The sequence below is a fragment of the Tiliqua scincoides genome, chromosome 11, assembly GCF_035046505.1.
Source record: "Tiliqua scincoides isolate rTilSci1 chromosome 11, rTilSci1.hap2, whole genome shotgun sequence".
Lineage (NCBI taxonomy): Eukaryota > Metazoa > Chordata > Lepidosauria > Squamata > Scincidae > Tiliqua > Tiliqua scincoides.
In genome coordinates this window covers 5,192,370-5,208,976 of record NC_089831.1, presented here as the reverse complement: position 1 = coordinate 5,208,976, position 16,607 = coordinate 5,192,370, and the positions used below count along the sequence as shown (strand labels likewise).

Here is a 16,607-nt window from a genome sequence, read left to right as displayed (position 1 = left end):
ACCTGGTGGAATGCGGAGAATCAGTGGGATACCGCAATCCCGGGCTATAAACTCTACAGGAGGGACAGGCAGGGGCGTGTTGGAGGTGGGGTGGCCGTTTATGTTAAGGGATAGAATCCAGCAAAGTAGAGATTGAAGGTGGGTCCGACTCCACCGTAGAATCTCTGTGGGTTAAATTGCCAGGCTTGTGCAGCGATGTAATACTGGGGGCGTGCTATCGTCCTCCAGACCAGAAATCTGATGGGGACCTTGAAATGAGGAAACAGATCAGGGAGGTGACAAGGAGGGACAGGGTTGTAATCATGGGGGACTTCAATTATCCTCATATTGACTGGGTCAATTTGTGTTCTGGTCACGATAAGGAAACCGGATTTCTTGACGTGCTAAATGACTGTGGCTTAGAGCAGCTAGTCACGGAGCCCACCAGAGGACAGGTGACTCTGGATTTAATAATGTGCGGTATGCAGGACCTGGTTAGAGATGTAAACGTTACTGAGCCAATGGGGAACAGTGATCATGCTGCGATCCGTTTTGACATGCACGTTGGGGGAAGAATACCAGGCAAATCTCTAACAAAAACCCTTGACTTCCGACGGGCGGACTTCCCCCAAATGAGGAGGCTGGTTAGAAGGAGGTTGAAAGGGAGGGTAAAAAGAGTCCAATCTCTCCAGAGTGCATGGAGGCTGCTTAAAACAACAGTAATAGAGGCCCAGCAGAGGTGTATACCGCAAAGAAAGAAGGGTTCCACTAAATCCAGGAGGGTGCCCGCATGGCTAACCAGCCAAGTTAGAGAGGCTGTGAAGGGCAAGGAAGCTTCCTTCCGTAAATGGAAGTCTTGCCCTAATGAGGAGAATAAAAAGGAACATAAACTGTGGCAAAAGAAATGTAAGAAGGTGATACGGGAGGCCAAGCGAGACTATGAGGAACACATGGCCAGCAACATTAAGGGGAATAATAAAAGCTTCTTCAAATATGTTAGAAGCAGGAAACCCGCCAGAGAAGCGGTTGGCCCTCTGGATGGTGAAGGAGGGAAAGGGGAGATAAAAGGAGACTTAGAGATGGCAGAGAAATTAAATGAGTTCTTTGCATCTGTCTTCACGGCAGAAGACCTCGGGCAGATACCGCTGCCCGAACGGCCCCTCCTGACCAAGGAGTTAAGTCAGATAGAGGTTAAAAGAGAAGATGTTTCAGACCTCATTGATAAATTAAAGATCAATAAGTCACGGGCCCTGATGGCATCCACCCAAGAGTTATTAAGGAACTGAAGAATGAAGTTGCAGATCTCTTGACTAAGGTATGCAACTTGTCCCTCAAAACGGCCATGGTGCCAGAAGATTGGAGGATAGCAAATGTCACGCCTGTTTTTAAAAAGGGAAAGAGGGGCGACCCGGGAAACTATAGGCCGGTCAGCCTAACATCCATACCGGGTAAGATGGTGGAATGCCTCATCAAAGATAGGATCTCAAAACACATAGACGAACAGGCCTTGCTGAGGGAGAGTCAGCATGGCTTCTGTAAGGGTATGTCTTGCCTCATGAACCTCATAGAATTCTTTGAAAAGGTCAACAGGCATGTGGATGTGGGAGAACCCGTGGACATTATATATCTGGACTTTCAGAAGGCGTTTGACATGGTCCCTCACCAAAGGCTACTGAAAAAACTCCACAGTCAGTGAATTAGAGGACAGGTCCTCTCATGGATTGTGAACTGGTTGGAGACCAAGAAGCAGAGAGTGGGTGTCAATGGGCAGTTTTCACAATGGAGAGAGGTGAAAAGCGGTGTGCCCCAAGGATCTGTCCTGGGATCGGTGCTTTTCAACCTCTTCATAAATGACCTGGTGACAGGGTTGAGCAGTGAAGTGGCTAAGTTTGCAGACGACACCAAACTTTTCCGAGTGGTGAAGACCAGAAGTGATTGTGAGGAGCTCCAGAAGGATCTCTCCAGACTAGCAGAATGGGCAGCAAAATGGCAGATGCGCTTCAATGTCAGTAAGTGTAAAGTCATGCACATTGGGGCAAAAAATCAAAACTTCATATATAGGCTTATGGGTTCTGAGCTGTCTGTGACAGATCAGGAGAGAAATCTTGGGGCGGTGGTGGACAGGTCGATGAAAGTGTCGACCCAATGTGCGGCGGCAGTGAAGAAGGCCAATTATATGCTTGGGATCATTAGGAAGGGTATTGAGAACAAAACGGCTAGTATTATAATGCCGTTGTACAAATCGATGGTAAGGCCACACCTGGAGTATTGTGTCCAGTTCTGGTCACCGCATCTCAAAAAAGACATAGTGGAAATGGAAAAGGTGCAAAAGAGAGCAACTAAGATGATTACGGGGCTGGGGCACCTTCCTTATGAGGAAAGGCTACGGCGTTTGGGACTCTTCAGCCTAGAAAAGAGACGCCTGAGGGTGGACATGATTGAGACATACAAAATTTTGCAGGGGATGGACAGAGTGGGTAGAGAGATGCTCTTTACACTCTCACATAACACCAGAACCAGGGGACATCCACTAAAATTGAGTGTTGGGCGGGTTAGGACAGACAAAAGAAAATATTTCTTTACTCAGCGTGTGGTCGGTCTGTGGAACTCCTTGCCACAGGATGTGGTGCTGGCATCTAGCCTAGACACCTTTAAAAGGGGATTGGACAAGTTTCTGGAGGAAAAATCCATTATGGGGTACAAGCCATGATGTGTATGCACAACCTCCTAATTTTAGAAATGGGTTATGTCAGAATGCCAGATGCAAGGGAGGGCACCAGGATGAGGTCTCTTGTTATGTGGTGTGCTCCCTGGGGCATTTGGTGGGCCGCTGTGAGATACAGGAAGCTGGACTAGATGGGCCTATGGCCTGATCCAGTGGGGCTGTTCTTATGTTCTTATGTACTTCCATGAGAGTTGAGCAGTAAAATGGAGACCAAGGTAACTAAAAGCAACGAGCTGCTCTCTAGGTTTTCCATCAAGGTTCCATTTATAAATTTTTCTATTTCTCCCCAAAACTACAACTTTCGTTTCAGCATAATTAATAGCCAATGTTCTCTTACACAATCCTTACTCAATTTACACCTTGGACCCTGCTCCTGTGCGTGTCTACTCAGAAGTAAACCCCATTACATTACATGAGGCTTACTCCCAGGAAAGAGTGGTTGGGATTACAGCCTTAGAGCCCACTTCTGTGGGTGGGGTTTTAAAAAATATATATATTTTATTGTTTGAGAAAATGAGCAGTGGCAAGGTCTTGCAGCCACCCCCTCCCTGCCAATATTTCTTTATCCAGCATGTAATTAGTCTGTGGAACTCTTTGCCACAGGAAGCAGTGATGACAGCTTGCCTAGATGCCTTTAAGAAGGGATTGGACAAATTTCTAGAGGAAAAGTTCATTATGGGTTACAAGTAATAGTAGGTAAAAGATGTTAATGTATGAGTTGTTTTTTTTAAACTAAAACCTCAGCTGCCTTGAGTCCCTTCAGGGAGAAAGGCGGAGTAAAAATAAAGTTATTATTATTATTATTATTATTTTATTCAGGTTAAATTGCCGTGTTGGCACTTTGTGATAAAAAAAGTGGGTTTTGGGTTGCGGTTTGGGCACTCAGTCTCTAAAAGGTTTGCCATCACTGCCATAGAGTCTAGAGTCTCTGCCTTGGGCCGCCAGTCAAACATGGAGGCTCCAGCGGTCCTGTCTCCCTCCCGCCCCACTCCCTCCCTCCGACATGCCTCCTCGCTGCCTGCCCCGCCCCAGAAGCCTCCTCCCTGTCTTCCCCATGCACCTCTCTGCCACCCAAAGATCCATGCATCCGCTGAGCAACGGAGCACCAGTGATGAGCCCTGTGAGCCCAATCCTACCCACTTTCCAGCCTCCAGGTAAGGACAATGCAGCTCTGAGGTCAGGGAACAAATATTCCCTTACCTTGTTGAGGCCTCTGTGACTGCCCCCCAAGTGCAGGATGCAGCACATGCCCCATTGTGTCATGTTATGTCAGAGCTAAGAAGTTGGTTGGGATTTGGGCCTAAGCCTGTTCAGCCTTGAGGCTATTCATTAGGGTTCCCTCATTATGCGAAAGGGATGGAGGTTTTTCTGCAAAGAATGGGTGAGTTTCTGGTGGGTCCTGCAGAGCCTCCAAATGAAAAGGCTGGTGATGGAAAGATCAGAGAACTAATTTCCTCAAGCCCTGATGTTACTCAGAAAACAGCTGCTAACTGCCCTGCAAAGACCTGAGCTCCAGCAATTTGCAAGCTTGTGTAATGCAGGGAGATAAATGTAGCAACCTTTTTTCTGCTGTGTGAGGCTATTCATTTCGGGCTGCCTCATTATGAGAAATGGGTCAAAAAAATTGTTTGCATATAAATAAATAAATAAATATTATTTCCTTCTAGATCACCTTTTTATCAGGTTGGGTTGGGTTTCACTTGATGGCCATGATCCGATTTCTGCTGGGTCCCACAGAGCCTCGAAATGAAAACACTGGTGATGGAAAGATCAGTGAACTCATTGCCTCAAGCCCTGAAACTATTCAGAAAACATAGCTGCTAACTGTCCTGCAAGCAGTTGAGCTCCTACAGTTTGCAAGATAGCCGCCAATGGCCCTGCAAACAGCTCAGCTCCTGCAGTTTGCACGCTTGTGTAAATATAGGGAGATAAATGTTGTAGCATCTTTCTTTCTGGTGTGCTTTTTTCCAAGTCCATCAATGCCAGTGTCAAGAATAAGTCCCAGTTAGGTCCAAGTTGACATTTGAAGCCTGAACCAAACTAAGAATGAAAGCAATTAGCTGAGAGAAAAGGAATGTGTGGTCTCCCCTTTGATGGCCAGAAAGGGCAATTAGCGTGCAAGCCTCCTTATCAGAAGTGACTGAGTGCAACTGTGGATCTCCAGTTGGGAGGGGTAAGAATTATGAGTGGTAGCAACAGGCCATCTTCAAGAAGGTTCTAGTTATTAAGGAGTCTGATTGGGTAGTGTAATAATTATGCCATCACCTCAGCTAGTATTAGCACACAGGTATATTAATGGATCTCAAGGGGTGTGGTTGTTCCCTCTTGGAAAGAGAGTCTTGGGTGCATCAGGACCTGCTACTCCATTTTCTAGCATGGGCACCTGGCCTCATAGGTAGCCCTGGAGCTAAGTGATCTTCAGTGGGTGACTAACCGAGGTGAGAGATAAGTATTAAGTAGAGATAGAAAGCTAGCTTTATTATTTTATTACTGATGTATTTCCCAGAAGTTTGTACCTCTAGCATTTCCTGCCTTAATGTAGTGTGTGTGTCACCTTATGTACTTAATAAACTGAAATATCTTTTACCAGCTTGCTTTATTGACTATTGGGAACAAAGGTTCAGAATCTGGCCTAGCCGTTTAGTCAAGCTACTACATATTCATTGTGGTCTAGAGTAGGGGTGCCCAAACCTCGGCCCGGGGGCCACTTGCAGCCCTCGGGGGTTCCCAATCTGGCCCACGGGGAGCCCCCAGTCTCCAATCAGTACCTTGCATGCTGCTGAGGGGCTCCTTGAAAAAAGTGTTTTGCCCCGCCTCTAGCTACACCACTGCATGCTGGTCTTGCTGCCAGGTGCAGGGGTCTGGGGGACCCATAAGTACCACCGGACACCATTCAAGTACCACTGGTTGAGAAACACTGTCCCAAGGGAACCGAGTGGTAGGTGCGGAAGGTGCGCCCAGCACTAGATTCCCCTGCTCATGCATAATTCATGAGGATAAAGGGCGCCTCTTTCCTCTCCTTCAATAAGGGAGATGGGGTGGCCCAGTCTGGTGCTGAATCCTATGTCTTATGTCTACTGCTGGACGAGATGGGCCTTGGCCTGATCCGGCTGGGCTCGTCCTTATGTTCTTAAGTGAACCAGCCATGCGTATCCATGTTGCTCTCAGTGTGCTGTCTCAGTGCTTTCCAATGCTGGTATCTCTGGAACGATCCAGCAGGGCTCTTCCTATGTCTACCACTGCAAATCTGGCCTTTTGTGCTGTTGTGCAACTTTTCAGTGCTGCGCTGTCTCCATTTGGCAGATCTCTGGGGGAAGCTTCTGCAGCTGCAAAACACAGGACCATGTTTATGTTTTTCCCAATATTGACGTTAACAGCACATGAATGCTGCAGAATACTGCAACTACTCAGAAGAATTCTCATTATGTACGCATCCTGCAGACATCTATTCGTGATACTCAACAGAAGGGTCCATCGAGTTCCATATTCTTCATTTTATTCATTGAAAATTAACTTAATATCATACATATTTTTTAAAGAAAATCACAGTTTCAAATCACAAAGAAAACATTTATTTATTTATTTGATTAATTAATTAAATGGAAGTTCCCAAGCTTGGCATGAGAGTCGTACTCAGACGGACATTTGGAGGGGTGTCAGGATTATTGGGTCAAAGACCCCTGGGGAATTTACTGTCTGAACAGAGCAAGGCCTATGGATGCAGGCCCATGTATATGCATGTGCGGCCGCATGCAACTCTTTGTGTCCCACGTGACTCCTATGTGTCCAATGGAATGCAGCTGTTGCCAAAGTGTCCAGCTGTTTCACTGGGCTCTGCCCACTACTGACCTGCCCTCCACTGCTCCAGGCAGGGACCCAGGAGGGGCCTTGTCTGTGACAGGGGGGCGTTCTTTGGAAATGCCGAGCGTTCCCATGATGTCTCCGCAGTTTCCCCTTTGGGAAGCTTGGGGGAAACCTGAAATTCTGTGGCTCATCCTTCCTCTTCTTCCATGAGATGCTGACGTCTTCTGTCCCAGTGATGCCACATTTGTTCACAGGTTGGCAGCAGGTGCTGGAACTTGGGCCTCGTCTGCACCAAACATCCTGTGGAAAAGATCCGGCAGGTAAATCTTCCGGTTCTCTAATGCGCTTGAAGGGGAGAGAATCAGTCGAGGTGGCAAACCCCAAAACAAGGAGGCTTCTTTTCCATTGCGTTTTGGGGTTGAAATAGAAATGGGTCTCCCAAAGGGAGAGCGGTTTAGCACATTCTTATCCCCAGAGGGCTCTGGGAAGTTCACTAATACCTCTTGTGGGGAGGCCTAGTTTCATTGCCAGGTCGTTAGTGACAGGCCCACGCCGAGGCCAAGCACCCCAAAGGGTGTATCATTGTCAGGAATTGCAGGTTGAAACAGGTCCAAGCTCACTGAGAGGAAAGGCAGAGCCGACTCTCCCGTGAACTGACCAAGTATTGATCCTTTTGATCACTGACGAAGTGGCGACAGAGGAGGCTGCGGTCTGCTGGATCAAGAAAAGGGGCCCAGCAACCAAGTGCATGGCCGGCCACCTGCAGTCCTTCCCAGGTAACACCTCAGAGGAATTCACACACCTTACAGAGCAGGAAGACAAAGGCCAACCCTCAGGAGATGGCTGTTACCTTTCAATACGAAAGGTAGAACTCACAATGTATTTTCCCTTTCCATATCTTAGCTGGCTATGCAATGCAACACAAAATTTTTGGCAGACATCTCAAGAGACCCTCCCCCAGTCAGATTCTTCCAGTCTGAAAGGGACATTTAACTCTTGAAATGCGGTTCTAAGGATATCCAGAGAGTGAGAAGTCGCATCAGAAACAAGAAAACACACCAGAATAGTTCTAGATATATCATACTATGAGAGTGCCTCACACTCCATCACAAACCACTGTGTCCTCCATGCTCTCCCAAACGGGATCAGAGGGATGGGCCTCCCTTCGGAGAGCATCTCACTGTGATGCTGCCATGACCCAAAAGTCCCTGCTTGCCCACCATATTTGGAAAGGAGCAGGAGAACCTGGAGCAAGAGCTTGGAAGCCATGGGAGGAAAGCAGGCCCTTAGAGGTCTATACCATTTTGACCAATGTGGAAGCACAGTCCTGTGGAAGCGCAGTCATGGCTTTTGTAACACACACTGCATCTCCCACTCTGGCTGACGCTCTGGGGGATTCTGGGGGACACCAAAGCCAGATCTCCTCTCAGTGTCTTCCATTTCTTCTGTTGAACTCAGGTTCAAGGGGACATGCCAGGAGAGAGGAGTGCTGAAGACCTGGTGGCACTCCTTTGTCACAGGCCTAGAGTGCCCCTGATAAATTTAACGGGCTGCAGAGAAAAGAAAGAGGTAAGGTTGTTGGTGCTCCAAGAGGTAGGTGTGAGACAGTGGGCAAGATGCGCCCAACACCTCCGGGCTCAGAAATTGGTGTGGTGTCAGAGAGAATTCATGCTCATTTCCAATATAGCAAAGTGGGGGGAGAGGTGAGATTTCCCAGCCAAGTTCCGAGCTGTCTGAGCCATTTGGGGCAGTAACAGCAGCACATTGCTGGTGCTGCCTCAATGGCAAGAGGGGTGGGCTGCTCACACAGCATGTGGCAGCGCTGTCTGTACTTACCGCATTTAGAGGAGGGTTGGTTCGAAGGACATCATACTCACTACCCTGCTTTCAAAAATGATGTTTTTGCACCAGGAAAGGCTGACCAAAGAGTTGGCATCCCAGTGAGTGCCTGGGAGGATCACTGCTGCACGCTGGACGAAGATGGCCTCACAGGTGTCTTTTCTTTCTCCTCTTGAACCCAGGCCTGTGAGAAAAGACTCCTCAGCCAACAGGAAGACAGGGGGAAGGTGGAGGCGACGGAAGTGAGGACGATTCCACCTGTCCTGCAATGGAGACTGCGAGGAAAGCAGAAGGTAAGACATGGATGCTCCAGGAGGTGGGCCTGGCTGTGGTGGGGAAGGGACAGCAGCAGCTCAACAAGACGAGCGCACTTGGAGACAGAACCACCTCTTTTCCTGACTTCTTGCCACGGTCCCAGCCTCGAGAGCCGTTCTCACTCTTTCCCACCTTCCCCTAGCTCCTTCCTCTCTTCTGCTGCTTCCAGGGTCACTTCCCCCTAGAATTCCTTCTCCTTTCTCAACATCCTCCTCGCCCCCTTCATGCTCGCACCATTACACAAGAGGCGTCACAAGCGTGTATTGCACCTCGTGCAGCGCTTCTCTTGCGGAGCTCAGGGTTCTGGAAGCTTAAAGGTGACCTGCAACATCATCACCCTGCTTCCCCAACTCATCCTTCTTTTTCTGTTTTTGAATTCAGGCATCAGAGAAGGAAACACCTGCAGGGCTGAGACGGTCTCTGACCCTGCCCACAAAACACCATCCCTGCCTGCCTCCCATTCCTCAAGCAGGCCGAACTTCCTGGCAAGTCACCTGTGCTTTTCCCTCACCCCCTGGGCTGAGGAGTTCAAGGAAGCAACCCCTAGATGAGGCCAAGGTAAGGAACCGCTTGCTCTTCTCAATCTTTAGCACTGCCGCAGTGACCTCTGAGACGTTTTGCTTCCCTTACTCTAGAATACAATGAGTGGCCCCCAAACAGGCACCTTAGAAAGCATCTCTATCCATTAGTCATGGCCAACTTAGGAGGAGTGGGTGGTTAGAGGGAAGGTCAGGTCTTCTTCAGGGACCCACACTCTTGGCAAAGATGTCATGCTGAGCAAGCCACAAGATGGCTCTCCAGCGGCTCACCAGCTGATAGAGGTTATGAAGAGGAGGAGAATGGGATGTGGAGGTGGGAGGATAGAAAAAAGGAGGCCTGAGACCGTTCTAGGAGGAGGCCAGGAAGGGAGAGAGAGCAGGCTGGAAGTGGCAGGGAGATCAAGCTGTACCCCCAGGGTGGCAACGTGGCATTCCATGCGCCTTTCCCTGAGTTTCCTCTGTCACTTTTTTCCTTGTACATAGTCAGAGGCCAGCTGTGCGACTAAGTACAGTTTAGTGGCCAGCACCAATAGGCATTCTAGAAAAGCCTCCTTGCCCCCAAGCCCCCATTGGGGTGCAGGAGAGACAGCACTTCACCTTGAGCAGGAACAGAAGAGCAAATATGCCTCTCCCTCACCCCCGGCTGCCCCAACTCATTCCTTATCTTTCTATGTGTGGATTCAGGCATCAGAGAAGAACACGCTGGCAGGACAGAGGCAGTCAGTGAAGCGAACCCTGGATGAGGCCGAGGTAAGGAAATGCCTGCTCTTTTCAAAACTTAGGCATGGTTGCATTGGGATCGTAGACTTCTCACCGCACTGGCCCAAGAAAATGAAGGGGCCCAAATGAAAGGACCCAAAACAGACACGTTCCAAAGGATCTCTACCCATTAGTCCTGGCACACTAGGGAGGAATGGGTGCTTTAGAGGGATGGCAGCCACTTGACATGACCTCTTCAGGGACCCAGGCTCTTCCAGAAGGAAGAAGGATGGCGGCGGAAGCTCCAAGAGATGGTTCAACAGGAGGGGTTGAGATGTTGCCGGTCATTCCAAGCTCAGAAATCCAAGTCTAGTCCAAGTAGTTCTGGAGTGTTCTGAGGATGGGGTAGGGAATGTTCCCAGGAAAGGTCGCTCTTCCAAGGGGTTATGTGCCTGAAGCAGAGAAGGGAGCGAACCGGCGGAGGCAGCAGCAGGACTCCTCCACCCATTTCTTTGTCCCCTTAATATCAATCCCCGTAAAGCTCTTCCCCATCACATCACACCCCAGTTACTGGGGTGGCACCTCCAGGCCATGGGATCCCAAAGTAAGTTGTATCAAGCAAGTAGAGACAAGCTGTTGAAATCCCAAGAGTTCCTCCACAGTGAACCAAACTCCTTGTCCCTGTTCCCAAAGGTTGTACCATCACCCATGAAGAAGAAGCCCGATGACGCAAGAGCCCCGGATGACATCGAGGATCTGTGTCAGAAGCTGAGGAAGCTGACACTCAGGGTTCTGCCTGCAGGTTTCTAAAACTTGGGTTCCCTCGGTCCCTGGGGGGAGTTTTATGGGGATCAAGACACTTGGGTATGCCCCTCCCACTCCAATGTGACTCCTCCCCCATGGAAGGAGGGGGGCCCTGCCTATTCCAGAGCTAGTCCCCTACTCCGGCCCTACCTATTCAGGAGCTCAGTCAGTTGTTGGCCATGCTCTGAACCACAGCCCTTTTTTAAGTCAAAGAGAAGTTTTATAGAGATCCTTCTGTTCTTCGGAAGTAGGACTGTTGAGGCATGGAGGAGGCCACAGCCATTCCAGCGTAGGGCCCTGTAGCTGGGTGGACTGAGCAGCAGTTGGTGTGTCTTGGTCCCTCCCCAAGATTGCGGGTAGCCAAGGGAAGAGGGTGGAGTGGAGAGAGGCCGGGAGCTGAGGGGCAGAGAGGATTTGTAGTTGTTGGCGGAGGAGCACGCCTCCACGTAGTCCGGCGCCACAAGTGCATGCCGACAGCCAGGCTCCAAGCAGCTTGGCGTTCAGAGCGTGGTGAGCTCTGACCACTCCCTGCACGAGGGTGGCGGAGGGGTTTGGAGGGGTGGTTGCGCTCCTGTCTCCCTGACTGACCTGCCGACCATCTTAGAGCAGCAGGGAGGGTGCTTGGCGAACCTTTATTTTCCCACCATTTGGATGCAGTGCTGGAGCCTGAGGTAGCAGGAAGGGCACCCCAGGAGGAGAGCGAGGGGTGTTCCACTGCTCTAGAACAAACAGGGGAGGGCATCTATAGGGAACCTCCTGCAGAGCTTGCAGAAGGACCAGATTAGTGAACTGGTCAAGGAAGCATTTTAGGATGAGGATCAAACCAAGGAGTTGGGACAACTCGGAAAGAGGCACCCGAGAAGGGTGGCAAGACTTGAAATCATTGCTGACGAGGCTTCCTCTTACACAGAGGGAGGAAACTGCAGGCTTTCAGGCTTCTGCCCTTCAGAGACTTTAAACACTTGCTGCCCTTCTTGGGTGCCTTTCTGTGAGTTGTCTCTAACTTGTCCAGTGCTTCCTTGAGAACCCTGGTTCCCTTCAGGGAGAAGGGCGGGCTATAAATAAAGTTTATTATTTATTATTATTATTCTTCCTTTTTCCAGTGGAATTATGATATAATCCTGCTTCAGGAAACTTGGACGGCCAATGAACTTAGGGTTGATGGTTACCATTCCTTCAGCAATGGGCAATCCCAGGGGCAGGGTTAGGGAGGCTGAAGGGGGTTTGGGTATCTTGGTCTCCACTTCTTTATGCATTAGATGCATAGAGTCACATCCCTTGGGCAGTCAGGCCATGGCTGTTTGCTTTGAATTAGGTGCTCAAATAGTCTTGGTGGTCAATATTTATCTCACTCCTCAACAAACAAAAGTCTGTATTAATAAGACTTGGGCTGACTTGGAACAGTATGTTGAAGATTTAATCTTAGATAATCTGGCAGATAAAGTTCTTTTGGGGGAGATTTTAACGCCTGCAGAGGCTCAAATGGACATCCCTCAAAAGGGAAGACTGACATGCATGTGGTGGACCAGGGCGATGAACAAATTAACTTGCACTGTCCACGTCTTTCTAGGGATGGTAAAGCAAGTTTTGCTGGTTCTCGACTGCTAGCTATGGCTAAAAGATTCAACCTCAATATTCTGAATGGGGCCATGCCTGGGGATCACCCAGGGGAATTTACTTTTATGGCATGAGCAAGGTGTAGCACTATTGATTACATCTTGGTCTGCAATGATTTACTTCCCTGGGTAGAAAGCCTTCAGGTACTCCCTGATTTAGATAGTGACCATCTACCCCTTTTACTGAGGTTGGCTTTGCCATCCCAATCAGTTCACTTCCAAGTTCTGTCCATAACATCTATTAAGGCCTCAAAACGTGATGGATGTCATGTTAAGTGGACCTCCTGGCTTGATCAAAAGGCAAAGGCTTTTCTGGAGGATGAGAGTATGGTAGCATGTCGAATAATGTGCCATCATGAATAATTCTGGGGGAAACAATTTCTTGTCCCCATTCTAGATTTCAATCTAGAGATTGAAATCCTTACTGGCACTGGAGACCAGTTCACAAGTTAATCAAGTGTGAAGGTACTCCAAAAGGATAACTGAGCCGCAATGATGCAACTTTGCATTCCCTTCTTTCTACTTCTGATAAGTCAATTATTACTCAATTTGCTGATTAGCTTTATATTGCAGAGATGCAAAGTTAAATCTGCTGTTCCTCATAGAGCTGTTAATATATGAGCTGTGGAAACCCCCTTGTTAGGGGAAGGCCATTTCTGTTCTTTGTTTGCTTACTTGTATTTATGTCTATGCCTAATAAAGGTTAATGAGATGAGATGAGTTAAAAGAGGCCAGCTCAGCCCAGGTGGGAGTGGAGGAGGCAGGTGAGGAGAGAGATCCCCCCAAGGCCCTTTGGAGGAGGCAGAAAACATTCCACACAGAAGCTGGTAATGCAACATCCTCACTCACAAGCAAACATCCCATTAGCTCCTGCTTGGACAATTGACCATCTCAAGAAAAGGATCAGAGAGCATGAGGGGCATCACCCAGATGAAGTGCTGAGAAGCCAGGAGCTTAAGGAGGAGTGAAGGCACTTGAAGGTGTCCCTGAAAGGCTGTCACCCATCTCTCCTTGGCTGATATACTCAGGAATATTTACTGCAGCACCCGGTGAGGCCTGCCCACAGACTTACTGGTCCCCATTACAAACCTTCTAAATAATTTCACAGAACATTGGAGGCCCCTGGAAGAATAGGAACTGTCATCAACAGAATAGCAAACCCCTGAGCAACGCGCAGGTCCTCTCTTTAACCACCCAACTCCAGTTGCACGGGTGCAATGCTTGGAAGGGACTCACCAAACACCCAAAGCAGCTTCCTCAGTACCAAAACACAAAGCAAACCTACTCCCAAAAGGAGTACAAAGACCAAACGCCAGCAAAGCCGCAGTCTGGAACGGACAAACCTGTGGTGAAAAGCAGCTGCAGTAGCAGCCTTGCTCAGTTTGCAAGAAGACTGTGGAGACTCAGTTAAGAAGGCAACTCCAGCCCCAAATTCCCAGTGTCCCAGAGGCACAGTGCAAAGGAAGAGGCAGGTATCTGGGGAGGGAGAGGAGCTCACCTCCCTTGGTAAGAGGTGGCATAAAGCCTTATATATTCCCAGGAAGGATTGAATAAGCCCCTCCCCCATGAGAGCAACAGGGGTAGGCAGCAGAACCACCCAGCCATTGGGGGCAAAGGATTTGAGACAAGTCCACTCCAAAGTACCGCAGGGTGCAGAAGAGACCATGGAGGTGGCACCACTAGGTCAGGCGGACACCAGGAACTTGTTCCAATTCTTGTCTGTGCTGCTGGACCTTGGAAGAGATGTGTTTCCCAACAGCCTCTTGCGTCCATGGGTGCTGGTGGAACTACGCACGTCTCTCCTCTTCAGGACTGCCAACCACATCTGGGATGATCTTCGTCCCTGTGCTGAGACCAGATCCACTTCTGGATGAAGTCCTGGGGACCATGCTGAAGTTCAGCAAGAAGTCTTGCTGTGTCTTCAGCTGGTGAATAGACTCAATGGTCCCATGGATCTTGACATCCATGGAGGCTGTTTCCTGCTGCTTAGTGGTGGAGGCCAAGAAGTTGCTCATTTGGGCCTTCTGAGGATCATCCACCTCCACACCACTGTCACAACAGATTGTCTTCTTTGTTCATTAGGGTCCATGCTGCTCACATGATTGATGATTGATCTGGATGTTGTGGGAGCCCAGCCAGCTTTCTTGGGCTCTCAGTCAATCACATGCGAATGCAGCCAGAGATCTCGCCAAACTCCTTCTCATGACTGTCTTGGAGATGGTTGTGTTTGATGAAGGGGATGTCTTAACCCCTGCTAACTGGTTAAGAGGCACTTTTTCAAGTGAGTGCTCCTCTTTTATTTAGCAGGGGGAGAGTAACTGGCCCACCTCACCCCAGCAGTGTCTTTTCTAGTGGCTGTCTGCTGGTGTTGCATCTTTTTAGATTGTGAGCCCTTTTGGGACAGGGAGCCATTAGATATTTGATTTTCTCTGTAAACCGCTTTGTGAACTTTTTGTTGAAAAGCAGTATATAAATACTGTTGTTGTTGTTGTTGTTGTTGTTGATGTCGAGCCAGAGGGCCTGCATGATGCTGGCACGAGTCTATGTGTGAATGCCCAACAAGCGAGCCAGATGGCGTCTGGTGGCTGTACTGTGGGGGCTGGTGGTCCAGCCTGAGCAGCAGGGTGCGTTTCACATTGACATTGCATGATCACTTGGCTTGGAAGCCATTTGTCTCTTGGGTCGTGGACATCCGGTTCCACTCTACCAGGTGGTTATCTGGGCTGTACAACTCTTTGTCCAGTCCCATTGCCAAGCTGTGAGAAAGGAGGAGACGTTCCTCTTCTGCTTACTTGGGTCATCCAAGAGTTTGCCCTCCACACGAAGTTCCCATGAGGCTCTGAATTCCCCACCTTCAGATTCCCCCTCGCCAGGTGTAAAGGTGTTGGCAATGTCAATACGCAGCTTCTGCTTTTGCGTTACAGGTTTCTTGGCTACCTCCTGGATCTCCGTCCTCTTGTGGGCGATGGCCTGATCCGGCTTCCGTTCAAAGGCCAGCAAATACATGAGGGCCTGAGACTCTGGGACTAGCTCTCTGTGATAGGACCTTGTCTGCCATCTTTTCAGTCCTCATCATTGGGCCAGCTACGGAGGCAGCTAGGTCTGTGGAGCAAGCAGGCGCTTCCGGAAGGGATCCATCATAGACGGTGGCATTCCAGGTCTCAGTGGAGAAGCTGTTCCATATATAGGACCTGAGGGGGACCCCACCTGCAATCCTGCCACAGGCATCCAGACACCAGACAGCATCCCACGGTGTGGGGATTGAGCTCCATTCCCCACAGGTCAGTATGGAGTGGTCCCAGCCAGGCTGGGTCCTCGCAGGAGCTCACCTCCTCCCAGCTCCAGTCAGAGCAGCCTGTGAAGAAACAGAGACAGAGCTCCTGTTAGAAGGACTCTGTACGAGGGAGGGGGGGCAAGGCCCCATCAAGATTCAGCTGACCCATCCAATTCAGCTGTTTTCGCTCATTAACCCGTAAGTCCCTGCACTTTTCTTGGCACCCAGGGCAGGGCTGGGACCCGGGAAAGGAGGTGCACTCGGCTTGACACCCCAAGCCCACTGGCTGGGATGGAGCCCCTCAGAGAGGTGACACCGCCTCCATGCCCTCAGACTTTCCCTGATCCTTCCTCTCTTCCTTCTTCTGCCTTCACTTTCCCCTCGGTCCACCCTGAACCTCCTTAGGCAGCTCCCCTACAGCACCACCACAGAACCCAAAGGCAGGCTCTCTAGAACCCTAACGATTCCTTACTGATATTCCGTCTCAATGCACTCTCTCTCTGTATGTCTGTGTGGAGCTGCTTTTTCTCCTCATCTGGGGTGCTTGCCTCCTCTTCTCCAGTGCCAGCCACTTGGCCTCCACCCTCCTCACAGTGAACTTGGACCTCCTATTCTTTCAAATAGGAGGTCCAGGTCATCAGCCTGGGGGACCTGTATGAGATAGAAGAGAAACTGGTCAGGAAAAAGACAGAGGCAGCGCCCTCCAACAGATAATTGCCCCCCCCCACAGAGCCCTTGGCCAGATCCAGTCAAATGGACCTGGCAGTATTGCTTGAGGTTCTTCCCTGGCACTGAGCACCCCTCACCCAGCCTCCCCTGAAGCCTGAAGGCTCCCCTGAGCCCTGGCTCTTGGGAAAACAGGTCTTTCCTTTAGATGTGAGGAGAAGATTGCTCCTCAGGGGCGTAGAAACCTTCATATATGGGAAAGTGTTCATTTCCCGTCCTATGGAGATGCTCGAGAGGAGAGTCTCACACACTTCCATCATGTCAGGCATCGGCATACTCACTGGAGG

General features: G+C 49.6%; 1 pseudogene; it reads right to left on the bottom strand.

Annotated features, from left to right (window-relative positions):
* Window positions 1–13,999: 13,999 nt before the first annotated feature.
* LOC136662424 (SWI/SNF-related matrix-associated actin-dependent regulator of chromatin subfamily D member 2-like) lies at window positions 14,000–16,595 on the bottom strand (annotated as a pseudogene).
* Between the last annotated feature and the right edge of the window lie 12 nt (window positions 16,596–16,607).